Consider the following 15,594-nt stretch of genomic DNA (forward strand, 5'->3'; position numbering starts at 1 on the left):
CTTTTAAAGATTACCTGGAAGTTAACTTACATCAGTCTTTCTCAAGACTACCTATTTGCAATTTGATATTACTAATCATATCACCTGAAATGGCAGGGCGTAAAAAGAAACCACGCATCACTACGGGGATGAAAAGAGAGGTATCTCGTTCTGACACTAGTTCATGCAGTGAAATTTATTTGATATTCTGCCTGAGCAAGAAGCCGGCGAAATTGAGATGTTCGAAAATAAAACTACTCAAAATAAAATTTCTGATTTGGATTTTTTTAAGCGTGTACACCTTTTTTATTGCATAAAAGTAGTAATTTTCTGAAAGTTCAATTATTCACGTTGAAACGCGTTTGTTCATAAAAAATACCAATTATTTGAGGAGTAATGGGAGTTTTCCAGGTTCCAGGTCAGAGGTTTGCGTTGTTTACGAGAGCGACGCAGCAGATCAACTGAAATAAAAAAACTCATATTATTTCATTCGTTTAGAGGTGTGCCGGGCATATGAACGACCGTTTTTATGAGTATTTTGTTTTCAGTGCAAACGGAAGCGTTTTTTCCGGTTAAACCTGAATTAATCCACCTAGCAGTGAGACTCAGCCTTTCTCGTTCAAAATTAGTATTTGTTTAAATAGAATTACACGAACACTTAAAAAAATTCACCTTGATAATTTCTGCTGGATTTATTATTCATTTTGAGTTTTAAACAGTTTATCTGACACGGCACGATATAATTTGTGTTTAACTGAGCTAAGTGCAATTTTTATAAATTCGAGATTAGCAGGGAAAAGAGGGAGGCACATTTTTTATTTCTCGCGGCCGACTACGAGCTAGTGGGGATTTAAGGTGAGAGGAGGGGAGTTACCATTTTGGTTTTACTTATTTTAAAGGATTTATTCATTTGTACATGGCTAAGCAGTGATGTTCTATTTTAGCCGTTTTGGTATGAGGTGTCTGCGTAAACATAAAGATTCCGGGTCTTCGTTTTAGTGTCTCTAGCATGGTGTATCATCTTCTTCTAGCTGGTGACGAGGATTGTAATCTAACAAATAGATAAAAGAGTTTCTTACTTTAATGCCATAATATTTCATAAACCCGTATAGCTGTGTCATGTACTGGAGATCACCGCTTCCCGGGGTGTTTCTAGCGGGTACGTTCGATTGTTTTCCTCGGGTCCGAAGGGAATCTATAAGCTCAGACCTAACACCACAGTATTCGGTACACGACCAAACAACATGCTCGATGTCATGGTAGCAATCGCCACAAACGCAGTGATTACTGTCTACAAGCCTTATACGAAAGAGGTACGTGTTTAACGTATAGTGATTGGACATAAGTCTGGACATCACGCGAATGAAGTCCCGACCGACATCCAACCCCTTGAACCATGCTTTCGTCGATACCTCAGGAAAAATGGAATGTAGCCACCGTACCAGTTCATCTGAATTCCATGATAGTTGCCAACTATTGAGTGTTTTCTGACGCAAAATGCTATAAAAATCATCATAAGCAATTGGTCTATTATAAATATCGCCATCAATCGCACCCACCTTAGCTAAAGAGTCAGCCTTTTCATTGCCCGGAATGAAACAATGAGAAGGTACCCACGCAAAGGTAACCTGATAATTTTTATTTGTTAAAGCACTTAAAAACCGCCGTATTTTCCCTAGGAATGGCAGGGTGTGCTTCACAGTCTTCATCGACCGCAGAGCCACAATGGCACTGAGACTGTCTGTGAAGATGAAATAGTGGTCTATGGGCAGGGTTTCGATGATCCCAAGAGAGTACTGAATAGCAGCAAGTTCTGCGGTGTACACGGAAGCAGGAGCATCGAGTTTGTAGGAGGCGGTAAAATTTTCGTGGAAAACACCGAAGCCAGTGGACTCATCTAGATTAGATCCGTCAGTGTAAAACCTTTTATCATAACTAACATGTTTAAACTTATTGGAAAAAATCTTAGGTATCTCTTGGGTCGCAATTGACCCGGGATACCAGAAATGTCTTGTTTCATGCTGGTGTCGGAGAATATAGCATTATTAGAAGTATCTAAAAGCGCGACATTGGAGGAATCGTATGAAGAAGAATTAATATCTTGAGCCATATAGTCAAAATATAAAGTCATAAATCTGGATTGAGATTGAAGGTCGACCAACCTCTCGAAATTTTCAATTACCAATGGGTTCATAACTGTGCATCGAATTAGCAACCGGTAAGAGAGATTCCAAAAACGATGTTTCAACGGAAGAATACCCGCTAACACTTCAAGACTCATCGTATGGGTCGACTGCATGCAACCCAAGGCAATACGCAAACAACGATATTGTATTCTCTCTAATTTTATAATGAGCGTGTTCGCGGCGGAGCGAAAGCAGAAACAGCCGTACTCAAGAACTGACAATATTGTTGTTTGGTATAACCTTAGAAGGTCTCCTGGGTGGGCACCCCACCAGGTTCCGGTAATCGTACGAAGAAAATTAATTCTCTGTTGGCATTTTTGTGTCAGATACCTAATATGACAAGCCCAGGTGCATATAGAGTCGAACCAGACCCCGAGATATTTAGCGACTAAAACCTGAGTGATCGTTTTACCCGTTAGTGGGGCTGCAGCTGAGCTGGGTTATGCTTCCTCGAAAAAACGACCAGCTCAGTTTTCTCTTGAGAGAATTCGATACCCAGCTTAAAAGCCCATTCAGACAAATTGTCTAAGGTATCTTGCAATGGTCCTTGCAGATCGCTAGCCTCGCTACCAGTAATGGATACAACGCTATCGTCTGCAAGTTACCGTAGCGTGCATGAATTTGCAAGACATTCATCGATGTCATTGACGTAAAAATTATATAAGAGAGGGCTTAAACATGAGCCCTGGGGAAGACCCATGTAACTAATTCGGGAAGTTGTCGAATCACCATGTGAGAAATACATATGCTTTTCTGACAACAAATTGAGCAAAAAGTTATTCAAATTTGGTGAAAGTCCCTGCGAGTGAAGCTTCTCGCTTAAAACTTCTACAGAGACAGAGTCAAAGGCCCTCTTAATGTCCAAGAATGCAGAAGCCATTTGCTCTTTCCGAGCAAAGGCGAGTTGAATTTCCGTAGAAAGCAACGCTAGGCAATCGTTCGTCCCTTTGCCCCGGCGGAAGTCAAATTGAATATCTGAGAGTAAACCATTTGTTTCGACCCATTTGTCTAACCGTAAAAGGATCATTTTCTCCATTAATTTCCGGAGGCAAGAGAGCATTGCAATCGGCCTATAAGAATTGTGATCAGAGGCAGGTTTTCCGGGTTTTCGAATAGCAATGACTTTTACCTCCCTCCAGTCGTGCGGAACAATGTTTAGCTCAAGAAACTTGTTGAACAGGTTCAACAAGCGTCTTTTTGCAGAGTCGGGTAGATTCTTCAACAAGTTGAATTTAATTCTATCCAACCCTGGAGCTTTATTGTTGCACGAAAGGAGGGCCATTAAAAATTCCAACATCGAAAATGGAGGCTCTCCCGTGGGTACTAAGAACGCGTCGCGAAAGGTTTTCTGTTCCGGTACAGAGTCCGGGCAGACTTTTTTGGCAAAATCGAGTATCCAGCGGCCTAAATATTCCTCGCTCTCGTTCGAAACGTTACGATTCCGCATGCGTCTGGCCGTGTCCCAAAAAGTGCTCATCGCTGTTTCCCTTGATAACGCGTTTACAAACCGTCGCCAGTATCCGCGTTTTTTCGCTTTAATTAAACTCGTCATCTGCCTATCCAGTACATCGTACTTTCGGAGCAGATTAAGAATACCGTGTTTTCGGAAGGCCAAATACACCGAGGACCTTTGCGCGTACAGTTCAGAGCACTCTTTGTCCCACCACTTGTTGAGGGGACGCTGTTTAATCGTTACCCCGGGTTTCGGTTTCGTCTGAGCTTGAGTCGCGGCGTCGATGATCAAGCCAGAAAGGAACGCGTATTCTTCCTCCGGAGGAAGTTCCTCGTGAGCCTCGATGGATTCCGCTATGATCATCTCATATGACTTCCAATCAATATTACGAGTAAGGTCGTATGAAATATAGATTGGGTCTGGGGGAGTTGAACCATTAGCAATTGAGATAACGATTGGAAGATGATCACTACCGTGGGGATCATTAATTACTTTCCACCGGCAATCTAACAAAAAGTGTCGAAAGTGTTATATTGAAGTCGTCGATCAAGTTACAGATTAAAGAAGATCGGACCTCGTCGTAATGCGACCCCCATTGCAAACAGTGGGAGTTAAAATCTCCCAAAATCAAAATAGGTGCGGGGAGCAATTCTGCTACATCAGAAAGCTGGATTGAGCCGCACGGATGGAGGAATATATATCGAAGCAAGGCAAAAGTCTTTTCCATTCATATTCGTTTTAATGGCAACGACTTCAATATTCGAGAGCGAGGGGAGGTCGATTCTGAAAAAGGAATAGCACTTTTTGATCCCTAAAAGTACCCCTCCACCGTGTGAGTTTCGGTCTCGACGAATTATGTTAAATCGTGGAAATTGGGTTGGTCATTTGAATTAAGAAAGGTCTCACAGAGCGCAAACGCATCACAATTGTATGTGTTTATCAAATGCGAAAATAGATCGAATTTAGGGATGATACTTCTGCAATTCCACTGTGATACAGTGAAAAAATTCCTAACCGCTTTCGCCGTATTAGTCATCAAAAGATATGATAGCTGAAATGAGGGGCCAAGTTGCTGCTAGTTGCTTCAAAAATGTTTTCACTGTAGGGAGAAGGGCAAGAAAAATGTTTTTAAGGGGATCTGTTATGTTGAATTTTTTTAATATCCAGTCCATAATATCAGAGAAATTTATAAACCCTGTTTCTTTTTTATCTTCTGATCGAGAAATGGGTGCACGAGGGGTTTTTGGTGCCCCGGGAAGCGGTGGATACTCTTGGTTTGATTAGAAGTTAAAACCGGGAGGTACTTGCTTCGGCTTTTCTTCACCGCTTCCTTTTTGTGTTGGCTTATTGGTCATTCCGCTAGGGGTTATCTTGCGACCTTTGCGAGAAAGATTAGGAGAGTTAATAATTCTCCTCTTTCTAGATCCTTCTGGCATGGCATAAGAACACCCTTCGACGGGATCGTCAGATGTACCCTCATCGGTTGGCAAAAAGGAAAAGATGTTTCCTGTCGAGGGTGGCTCAGGGCTCTTAAGCATTTCTGCAAAAGAGCGCTTTGATCGTTCCTTGAGGGAACGCTTAATTTTCTCCTCGCGCTGTTTATACGCGGGACACGCCGAAAGGTCATGCCGGGGACCACCGCAATAGAGGCACTTTTCAGTGTCCTCACTGCAAGCGGTCTCAACGTGATTCCCTCCGCATTTGCTGCAGCGTGCCTTGTTGCAGCAGTAGGTGGCTGTATGACCCACCTGCTTGCAGTTTTGGCAGTGCATGACCCGCGGCACAAACAGGCGTACAGGTAGACGAACCCTATCCAAACGGATGTAGTTCGGCAGTGCGGATCCGGCAAATGTCACTCGAAAGAACTCCGAAGGAAAGAATTTCTCAAATAATTTTTGTAAAATGTGAAAACAATTTTCCAAAATAAGATGTGTTGAATAGAAAAAAAGACTATTGTATTGAGAAGAAAAAATATATATTTAAAAAATAATAATAAAAAAAACAAATGTGAATACTTCACCAGACTTTTCCATTTTCGACCTACGCGCCTCACTGGCTGATAGTTGGGTTGATCCAGTAGATGGCAGGAATCGCAATCAGTCTCCTTCAGCTGAGCCAGCAGTAGGGACTAACCAGCGGTTGGTGGTGCGGGAAGTTTCCTTCGGCAGCTGAGCGGTTTATATAGTACTGCACTGATAGCACAAACGACATGTGACCGTCTACACACAATGCACAGTAACCACACCGCTAGGGTATAGCAGTCGCCCAGCGGCGCGGGGGGTTTGCTCCAACTATTGAACGGCTTTTGATTTGACTCCAGTATCGGTAACGAAAACACAAGTAGCACGTGTATCGTCTGGAGACAATGCACAGTCTTCTGTGCCACAAGAAGTAACCAGCGCCTGGCGGCGCGAGAATTTGCTTCGACTGCTGGACGTCTATTGTATACTTCACTATACCGAAAAAACAAGCCACGGGCACACCAAACGGTATTGTTTGTTCGAGCGAGCAAGGAATAACGGAGCTGTGTTCAAATGCTTTCTCTCGCAACGGTAGCAGGGAAGCGAATGAGATTAAAGTGACTCAGGAATAGAAAAAATGCCATCCCAAAGCGTTCGCTCATAATGTCCTTCAAACCTTCAGCGAAATAGTAGAAACAGGCCTTCGTGGTAGCATCTGAGCCCCACTAGCGTTTGGTAGTATTTCTGAATCGGATTCAAGATGTTTTGGAACAAAAGTCACATCGGAAAAATTGACAGCGACAACAGTGGAAAATTTAGAAACCAAAAAGGATGGCACTGCGGGCGTTCAAGGTAAAAGCATTTTTGGTTTCGATTTCAGTGGTAGTTTGGGTCCGGCAAGGCCGAACGTCGACAAGAACATAACCCTGGATGGTGAGTTCGTTCCATGAGATCGTTCACAAGTGAGGGTTGACTCATGTAAGTGCACGCGAGGTGTCAGAGGGGAGCCATTAATTTTGCTTAAGAATCAGGAAATATTGACAAATTCTTAATATATATAGAACTCAAATTTATTTCCTAATTCCAGTGGTGGGCACCATTCCGCTAATTCGCTAATCGCTAATTAGCGACGCTAATATTCAGTTAGCTGTTAAGCGATTTCGCTTATTTTTGAGCTGGTTAGCGAAACTGTTAGCATCGCTAAAATGTTGGCCTTCGAAACGCTAATCGCTAATTCGCTAAATTTCGTAGAGAAGCGACAATAGAACTATTTAGAAAAACTGTGAATTGCTGATGGCGTACGTAAATTACTTCAAAAAACGAAAATACTTTACTGCGAAAGTTACTTTTGGAACGTCTTGTTACCCTAGAATGGAGTTCCAGTTATCGTACAAGCCACAGCAGCATTTTGAAGAACAAGCTCAAGGTCTAGATTGAATTTTCGGCAAGAACTTTTATAAATTGCAATGCGCTTGAAATTATGACAACTTTGGCTTTACTTTTCCGATCCAGATTATAATTAAATTTTTATAAAAAACATTCCTGGAAGTATTTATTTTTAATCAAGCTGAATAACTTTTGTGTCTTTTATTTTACCTTATTTTTTCAGAAACAAGTATGAACAACGTTTTGTGAACCTCTCATTATAAATACATAGCTCTAAAAAGTATTTGTTTTCGTTTGTTTTACCACAAAAGATCAATGTGGTGAAAACATATAAAACACGAGCAATAAATATAGCGATGTGACTATTTACATATTAATAAGTTAGCGATTAGCGAAAGTTCCGCTAATGTGGGTTTAGCGTTTAGCGATTATCGAGCTAAATTTTCCGGTTAGCGGCTTAGCGATTAGCGTCGCTTAATTTTCGGTTAGCGGTGCCCACCACTGCCTAATTCATATTTCTTTCAGAGAGCGAGTAATGGCGCTATAGCCATAAGCTAAAATGCTAGGACTACAGTTAATATTCAAGTTCCAACCGTAACAGCTAAAACGAGTAAAGGCGCTATATCCTTCGTTTCAAAACCCGAACATAAGGAGGAAATCCCTAAGTTCCATACCAGGAAATTGGTCAACAAAGGAGTGTACTTTCTTAGCATTTTCACTCCCAACGAATTACACAGTGCAACAAAAATTGATTTTTTTTCTGCCTTGGCTTTTATATATATTTTTTTTGTGTATTTTTATGCAAAACTAACTTTCCTCGAGTTTGAACATATTTCAACTTAAGGGGCAACAATGGCGCCATTTTGAATTTTTTAAACACCGGTAATTTTTATGTTTTTTCGACGCCATTTTGTTTTAAGACCAAATATCAAAATTCTAAGAGTTTGTCCACATATTAGCATCTTTGTACCCATCTTTTAAAAATAACAAATCTTAAATCAATTTTGGCATAGTTTTAGTATATTTCACGAAGCGAAATAATATCGATTATTTCTGAGCATAAATGGTTTTTCGCTAATATCTTGAAGTGGTAGTCAAATTATATCTTATTTTGAGTAAAAAAGTCTCAGAAATCGAATAGTAGGTGTCTGATCTACGTAAAATGTCAGCAAATAAACCTATTTGTGTATTGTAGGGGAATTGGGGCAAAATCGACATTTTGCTGACATTTTACGTAGATCAGACAGCTACCATTCGATTTCTGTGACTTTTTTACTCAAGATAAGATATTATTTGACTACCGCTTTAAGATATTAGCGAATTACCAGTAATGTTCAGAAATAATCGATATTATTTTGCTTTGTGAAATACACCAAAACTATGCCAAAACCGGTTTCGTAGAATCACCGTGTTGAGCTCAGTTTTTGTCCGATTTAAGATCTGTTTTATCAAAAGATGGATAAAAAGATGTTAATATGTGGACAAACTCTTAGAATTTTGAGATTTGGTCTTAAAAAAAAAATGACGTCGAAAAAACATCCAAAATTTCCAGTTTCTCAAAAATTCAAAATCAACAGATTTGAACAATATTGATATCGAATGAACGGGATAGTTAAGGGTTACTGATGAATTATGATTGAACACGTGGTTTCAAAGTTTGGCTCCCCCATACGTTCCCTTTTCATTTGATTGTAATCAAACTTAAGCAACCGTTATGTTTTAATTTGTAAAACAACGAAAGTCTATTATCTCAAGTATTACACGACTTATTTGAACATAACTAGTGTCATACAAACGAGTCATCTCTCAAACTTACAAATAACAAACTTCATAATAATTTGATATACTGTTCAAAAGTTTTGTAAAGAAAAGAAATTCAAAGACTATTCAACACTATAGCTGCTTTGATCAATATATATGGCCTCAACATGATTTAAATGTGGTATCGTACTATTTGAACGTTCCCGGTATCGCTCGTGATTAAATTGTTCGAAATTAAGAGTCATTTCTTATATTTCGCTATTTCTGAAGCACTAACATTACGTCAAATTTCATATTTTATACTTTAATTACAAAATCAGTATTTTAGAACCCAAAGAGTGAATATACCGTTTTGGTTTAAGCATTCATGTAAATCTATTTTTACAAATAATAAGTTTGAATGAGAAAGGCTGAGTCTGACCGCTAGGTGGATTAATTTAGGTTTTTAGTTTTACCTTTAAATAGCGCAAAACGAATAATAACTTGCGTTTTGTCGCGGACATTATTGTGATTACTGCTTCAAACTTGAACTGGTAGATTCAAAATCCATGAATTGCCTCTGTAAGTATGAGTGTGTAAAGAAATCAACTGTTCTACTTAGAAAATAAATGTTTGCTTTATTGATATGAAGTTTTCTGACATATTATCGATACACAATCTAAATCCAAGCAGAACAAACAAAAATTGATTAATAGGTGGGAAAATTAATATTCAATGATGCTTCTGTCTAAATGTATTTATTATATACACCTTCATATGATTTGTAACTGCTACCTAAGTGGGTAGCATTCATTAGCCTTAAAATGATTTATGAATATTGTGACAAGGTTTTTTTTTTAATTTTAAGAAAAATACCGAAAATACCGGTTTTTCCGCCTCTCCAATACCGGTATCTTGCTGTTGAAAAAAATATCGGTTTTACCGGTTTTTGTTTTACCGGTAAACCACCCAATCTATTAGCAAACTTTTTGAAAGAATAATTCTTAATAGAATGATAACACCTATTAATGAGAATCAATTTTTGCAAATGAGCAGTTTGGTTTTCGCCATGGGCATTCCACTACTCATCAGTTACTTAGAGTAACAAATATGATTCGAACTAATAAATCTAAAGGCTATTCGACTGGAGCTGCTCTTCTAGATATAGAAAAGGCATTCGACAGTGTTTGGCATAAAGGTTTAAAAGCTAAAATGTCAAATTTCAGTTTTCCGCTTTACCTCACAAAAATGATACAAAGTTATTAAACTGACCGCACTCTCCAGGTTAACTATCTGTAACGCGGACGATCGTCACGCGTTCGGTGATTCTCGTTCTGAAGGAACTCAAACGGTTGACTTCAATGCGCCACCCCGGAGGGGATCAACCGTCGTGTTGTATTTGCCCGGCAAGAGATCTCCGGGCGGATTCAGTAAAAGAACCCGAGCTGTGAATCGCGGAAGGTATGGCCAACAACAACCAACTTAAACGGCTATCTGAAAATTCAACGCCAGTGGAAAAAAACGCAGAAGAGGTCTTTGAAACAACCCGTCGCTCGGCCAGTTAGCAAAAATCCACCACCCACTACTTTATCATCACGGGAAACAGACTCCAATCAAACTAACCGTTTCGGTCGGTAAGGTGGGTGGAGGGGATTGAGATTCCCAAGCAATCCTTACTTGGAGCAAAAAAGAAGAAAACGAACGAACCGCAACTGGACAAGCGATGTGAAGTTCCTAACAGACCGAACCAATCAATAGGGGTAGCTTCTCATAATCGCCAAAATGATCTCAACTGATTTGTGGGTTTACATTATCGGTAACGTCGGAACATAGTGCACTGGTTTATTTGTAGCTAAATTACACGCCTTTCTTCGGCCTTTGCCGACCTCTCCTCCAATCTACCTACTGTCTCATCCCTCACTTCTTTCCCCCTCTAGTTCTATCGATTTCTAATCGGGCCTCTTCGAACGGGTTATTTCATTATATCATCTTCTATTACACTTTACATGCGCATGTTATTAAAAAGGGTTTGAGTACTCACTGACCGTAGACTTTTGTAGTGCTCGGGAGCATACCTCGATGATGACGACGGTGCGACGAAACAATGGCGGCGGTGCGACGAAACGATGGCGTCGCTGGTGGTTGCGATGACGCCGACGAGGGACGTGGTAAATTTCGTTCCTGTCGATATGTTGAAAACGCTTGAAGAATCGACGGGGTTCGGACTGAACCGTGGATGACCGTTAGCCAATTCTAAGCCGTGACGGGCAAAGCGATCCTGGTTTCGCTAGAAGTGGTTGACAAAGCAGCACGTTCCACGTGCATCGATAGAACCGTTTCCTATGGTTCACTTAACGGTGGTGGGAATTGTTCGCTAATAGACAAAAAGCCGTTTGAACGGCTTATATTCTCAGGCCTTTCACGCACACGATACCGCACAAATTATCCTAGGCACTAAATTCTGTCTCCTAATTATTTTATATCACTCGACAACGCGCGGATCCAACACTCCACTTACATTTGCGAACCAGGTTAAATAAAGCTGGACGCTGCGAGAATCCCTCAGTTAAATAGTGAGCAATCTTCGGGAAATTTGAACCGGAAGTACGTTATCTAGCCGAAACAGGACAACGACCTTTCCAAACGACAGGTTCTCCCAAAAACCAATGCGTTGTTAATCCGGACTGGCATCTCTTTTTCGTTCAAGCCGTTTAAATTAAGCCATCTCAGATTCTGCCGACTACTAAGAATTCCCCTACTAAGAGAGATCTTGCCCGACGGAGAGAATACCGTGGAAAGACGGAATAAAGATTAACCGAGTATCCTCTGGTTAAGTGTTCACGCAGCAGGGACTTTCATAGAAGCTATGCGAACCGCAGCAGAGAGCCGCATAAGCTTTGTACGTTCGCTCGAAATGGTGCGTGTCTGAGATATTTGCATACTTGCGTCTTGTGCCATTCTTATCTAGATATTCGATTTGAAGTTGGTGTAATAATTATCACCACAATAGTGAACCAGAATACAACGAAGATTTTGGTGAACAATACGGATAACAATCATACTATAATAATAATTCCTAACATTGAAATAACTCTAATCATGCATTTGTACAATATCTATATAAGTCAAAATGTGACCATGTTACATCATCCCATACTAATGGTACGAAAATTTGATTGAAAATTAAAAGTTTCAATCAAATTTTCGTAGGAGAAATAATTTGAAAAATTTGATTGATTTTGGCTATTGGAATTTTAAGAACCCATGAAATATGTTGACATAAACCTCATTCACTCTCAATACTCTCATACTCTACAATAAACGATAACATTAAAATACTTCCGTCTGGAATTGGCCGCCTTCCAGAGGAGTAGCCATAACTAGACCATGTCTTATACTCCAGCAGTGAAAGCCGAAACTTTAAGACATGAATCTGAAAAAAAAATAGACTTGTGAATCCAGAATCATGTTCCCCACCAGACAGCTAGCCCGGTAATTACGGCTCATGTTCCTTTTCCACATTAAATTTCCCACAAAACTTGTGAATCTCGGTTGCTATCACCCCAAAATAAATCTCGAGTTATCGACAGCAAGCGTTTTCCACATTAAATAACATCATCAAAATTCGTCTGCAATATTTCTTCAGAAATATTGCGAGAAAAAAACAAACTAAATCACAACTCAAACACCCCTCACACACTTGTACTCGCCGAGTCGTCACTCAAGCGTTACATGTTCATACCGTTTTATTGTCAACTCAGATTAGACTAAACGTCAACGTGAAAATAAACAACGTAGTGACGTTAAAGATGGACAGAAAAAAATGTGTTGCATTAGCTTCAAGCTGCAAAAGTGATAGGAATCTTGTTTATATTTTCAGGGTCGGTGTACTATATATCTTCTACTCGAGGTTTAACGGAGGACTTGACCAAAGAAAAAAAAATCAAGAAAAACAAATGAATTGGATAAACATGACCTAATATACAAGGAACATCTATTTATCATACTTATGGCTAAATATTTACAAGGAAGCAATATAACTTCGGAGAAAAATATATACAAAGGGATCTACGAGCTAAACATCTATTACAAGTCGAGAATTACCAAGAAGAACGGTACAACGACAGAGGATTTTTGCAGAAGTGCAACATCGAACAACAAATGGACTTATAAATGAAATTGGTAACTTTTACCTATCGACTAACCTTAGATTAAGTACTAACCTAGATTAAGAATAGATAGGCGCGACTAACATAACTACAAAAAAAATTTTACAGTGGGTGGGATATGAAAATCCGCTTCCCTTGTTTGTTTCCCTCTTGGTGTTTTTTTTGTTTTGATATTTGTTGCTTCCATTGAAGTGTGCATAGCTAGAAAAAGTTTCTCATTTAATTTTCCAAATGTGAGGATGTGAATCAGCTATATTTTGTTATTCTCTATGCAATGTTCGAACGTTTGACGAAAAACTATTATGTCGGACGAAGACATTACTATTTCCTAAGCGAAGTCATCGCCTTCTGGGCTCGCTTCTAAATCGTGTTACCACTACTTTGTACAGGTCATCGCCCAGGCTCGTTCTTATGCTTCATGCCTGAGTTCAACATGGCCAATACTTCTTCTTCCCTACTCTCAATTGCACAAAGAACTTCGAAATACGCCAATGACCATTTTCGAAATATTGGCTTCTCTTTGAATTCGGTCTCTCACATTGAACAAAATTTTTAACATAATTTTATCTACAAGGATGTTTTTAAACTTTAGTTGTGGTCTCTCCGTAGAGTTACATAGCTTTGAAAATTTCTATTTAGTCGGAGGGTGCATCTTTTTCAGATGGTTCGCATAAAATACGCCAAGTCTTTTCCCGGTCAAGTCCTCAAGCTCGTAGCAGTGTTTCCCAAGTATTTTCCTGACTACGGCGAGTTCATATTTTGGGGCAAGTTTTGTACAAAAACCCTTATCTCTATCAGACAGTTGAAAAGATCGCTTCAATACTGTTTCCCCTTGTGTGTAGGTGGGACAATCGGAGTTTGATCGCAAGTTGTATATTTTTTTATGTCGTTCGTACGCCTTAGCGAGTTGCCCTTTAATTTCCTCGAATAGTTTACTTCTTTGCTGCGCCATATCATTTCCTACAGAAGGTTTCGGTCCCTGATGTCGCATATTTTGATATTCTTGTCCGTTGGACACCATTTCTCTCCCAAAAACAACAAAGTACGGTGTGTATTTGGTTGTTTCGTGTACAGCGTTGCGTATTGCGCATGCAATCGTTTGGAGATCATTTGCCCAATCTTTATGACGTTTGATAGTCGCACGAATGGCGGTGGTAATGACACGGTTTGCTCGCTCCGTATTATTAACTTGCGGATGATACGCTGGTGTTAGCCAATGATTTACCTTATATTCTGCTAACAATTCCCGAAATATTTTCGAGGTAAATTGGGTGCCGTTGTCCGTCAGAATGACTTCTGGTACACCAAATAGCAAAAATATCATGTTTTTTACAAACTCAACCAATGAAACGGCTTTTGCCTCCCTGAATGGCTGAATGAGTACAAATTTGCTAAAAACATCTGTCGCAACTAACAAGCAAGTATGTATTCCCTTTCCGGATGCCGGCAAAGGCCCAACATAATCTAGGGTGACAAATTGCCACGGATACTCGACGAATCCCTTCTGCCCTCCCATTGGTGGTGTTACATTAATGTTAACCGCTTTACAGATCTGACATTTAATGCACTCAGAACAAACCTTTTTCACGTCTTTCATCATTCCCGGCCACGTATACTTTCGTTTGATTGCCTGGAGAGTTTTCTCTACTCCGAAATGCGCTATTTCATGTTCTCGCTTAATTACTTCTAGTTTCTCATTTTTTCTCAACAATATTTTCCATTGAAATTTCGGATCTTCAGACCGACGAGACGATATGTAACGGTAGATAATACCGTCCGATACGCGGTGTTCTGGAAATTTCCCAGGGTTTTCCTTAATTTCCCTAATTTTCTCCTCGTACTCTGTATCTTGACAGTTGATATCGAGTAAATTAATTGAGCGAGACAAGCAGTCTGCTGTAATATTGCTGGCACCTTTTCTGTACTGCAATTGAATGTCGTAAGACTGTATTTTAAGGGCCCATCGAAGCAGCTTCGAATTCCCAGAATCCACCCCAATTGTAAATAGCCATAAGAGGCTCCTTGCATCTGTTACCACCCTAAACTTCGATCCTTCTACGTAGTGTCTAAAATTTTCTATTGCTAATAGTACACCTAAGCACTCTTTTTCTACGCTTGAATAAGCTCTTTGCGTTCGGCTCAATTTCTTACTAAAGTAAGCGATTACTCTAGTTTCCCCATCAAGCTCTTGAACAAGCGCAGCACCCACCGCGGTGTCTGACGCATCCGATTCAATTGTGAATGGTTTCGAAAAATCGGGGTTGGCGAGAATCGGTGCGGACGTGAGTACAGATTTTAATTCTATGAAAGCTTCCTCGGCTTCTTCGCTCCAACTAAATTTCTTTTTTGATTTTTTTAGCAAATCGGTAATAGGTACAGTGATTTTGCTGTAATTTTTCATAAACCGCTGGTAAAAACCTGCCAATCCCAAAAGTCTCCTAACGTCTTTTATGGATTTTGGTCTTGCATAGTCCAGTATGGGTGATATCCGAGAACTATCTATTCCAATACCTTTCTCTGTCAGAAGATAACCCAAATATTTTATTTGTTTTCTACAAAACCTTGACTTTTCCATGGAGATCGTCAGGTTTGCGTTGCGCAACCTGACTGCGACTATTCGCAGCAAACGAAAATGTTCAGTAAGCGAGTTAGTAGCGATTACAATGTCATCTAGGTATACAAAAACTGATGGCATTAAATCGAATCCAATAACTTTATCC

At 39.9% G+C, this 15,594-nt stretch overlaps 1 protein-coding gene across 14 annotated transcripts in view; it reads right to left on the reverse strand.

The window, feature by feature from the left end:
- LOC129734010 (myosin-10) overlaps positions 1 to 15,594 on the reverse strand; it is a 540,672-nt gene that overhangs the window by 340,994 nt on the left and 184,084 nt on the right. The gene's annotated exons all lie outside the window — the stretch shown is intronic.

This window comes from Wyeomyia smithii, chromosome 1, assembly GCF_029784165.1.
Source record: "Wyeomyia smithii strain HCP4-BCI-WySm-NY-G18 chromosome 1, ASM2978416v1, whole genome shotgun sequence".
Classification (NCBI taxonomy): domain Eukaryota; kingdom Metazoa; phylum Arthropoda; class Insecta; order Diptera; family Culicidae; genus Wyeomyia; species Wyeomyia smithii.